Here is a 204-nt window from a genome sequence, read left to right as displayed (position 1 = left end):
GTTTACAAAGCAGATCACAACAGGACACTGAAACATTTGTTACCTGTTAAGACAATCTGTAGACACAAGAAGTGATTACAAAGTGCTCATCAGAACAAGTTTATAATTAAACATGCTAAATGAAACCCTACACATCATATAAAGCCATAAATTGGTTAAAAAGGCATCTGATAATGGTGTGTATTTTAAGTTATATTCTTCGTG

Source organism: Carassius auratus, chromosome 37, assembly GCF_003368295.1.
Source record: "Carassius auratus strain Wakin chromosome 37, ASM336829v1, whole genome shotgun sequence".
NCBI lineage: Eukaryota > Metazoa > Chordata > Actinopteri > Cypriniformes > Cyprinidae > Carassius > Carassius auratus.
Note: the sequence above shows the minus strand (reverse complement) of the source record.